This window comes from Propithecus coquereli, unplaced genomic scaffold (genome assembly GCF_000956105.1).
Source record: "Propithecus coquereli isolate 6110/MARCELLA unplaced genomic scaffold, Pcoq_1.0 Scaffold592, whole genome shotgun sequence".
Classification (NCBI taxonomy): domain Eukaryota; kingdom Metazoa; phylum Chordata; class Mammalia; order Primates; family Indriidae; genus Propithecus; species Propithecus coquereli.
In genome coordinates this window covers 355,692-356,861 of record NW_012151863.1, presented here as the reverse complement: position 1 = coordinate 356,861, position 1,170 = coordinate 355,692, and the positions used below count along the sequence as shown (strand labels likewise).

General features: G+C 48.2%; 1 protein-coding gene across 1 annotated transcript in view; it reads right to left on the bottom strand.

Annotated features, from left to right (window-relative positions):
• Window positions 1-1,170, bottom strand: part of RUVBL1 (RuvB-like AAA ATPase 1) — a 34,709-nt gene that overhangs the window by 32,969 nt on the left and 570 nt on the right. The window lies entirely within an intron of this gene.

Genomic DNA, 1,170 nt, shown 5'->3' with positions numbered 1-1,170 from the left:
AGGAGTAGCTGGGACGACAGGAGTAGCTGGGACTATAGGAGTAGCTGGGACCACAGGAGTAGCTGGGACTACAGGCACGCGTCACAATGCCTGGCTGATTTTTTTCTATACGTTTTTAGTTGTGCAGCTAATTTATTTCTATTTATAGTAGAGATGGGGTCTTGCTATGTTGCCCAGGCTGGTCTCGAACTCCTGACCTCGAGCGATCCTCCCGCCTCGGCCTCCCAGAGTGCTGGGATCACAGGCGTGAGCCACCGGGCCTGGTCTACACACTGGCTTTTATCAGACTTGGTGATGGTTTCTGTGAATGAAATCCTCTCGCATTTTCACAGCCCAAAAGAGAAGAGGCCAAGCCTTGGTGTACTGAGGTCGTTACTGGTGGCATCAACCCTAGGGACACGACCCCTAGGACAGCCTACGAAGTTGCTTAGCCTCTCATTGACTTTCTCCTAATCATTACTCTTAGATAAGGAGCAATTCCTTTCACTGTACGAAGGGGAAAACCTTTCCCCCAACTAGTAGTCAAAGTGTGGGGCTCTATGGGACATTTTTGTGTATCGTCCCATTAGGGGAAAAGACATTTTTTACATTCATTCTTTTACGCCCCAATCTTTGGGTCTTTTGACACGGAGCAAAGAGAAAGATTTCCTGCCAGCCACAAAATGGGAAGGTGGGAAGAGGAATTTTAGAGCTCAAAGGAATCCCCTGGAACACTTAATTGGTCTAGTGGTTTTGTTCAAGTCACATTCCCGGAAATGGTAGAATCCTTTCACGGCCAGTATGGGTGGCGAAGGGGAACACCGAGAGTGTAGAATGCTAGTTCCATGCTTCCCTTCTTCATCACAGCTGTTCCATTTTTTTTCCTTTTTTTTTTTGCTGCTAAAGAACAGTTCAAGAATCACGGATGTGGCCCAGCGCTGTCATTTCACAGGTGAGGAAACCGAGGTTTCCCGAGAGAGGACGGGGTTTGTCCATTGAGCAAATGCCTGACACAGACCCGGTGTGCAAAGATGCTGGAGCTGGTTGCAGCGTCAGACGGTTCCTTTTGTGAACTAATAAAATCTTAAGGAGGCGGGAGGATCGCTCGAGGTCAGGAGTTCGAGACCAGCCTGGGCAACATAGCGAGACCCCATCTCTACTAAAAATAGAAAGAAATGATCTGGACAACTA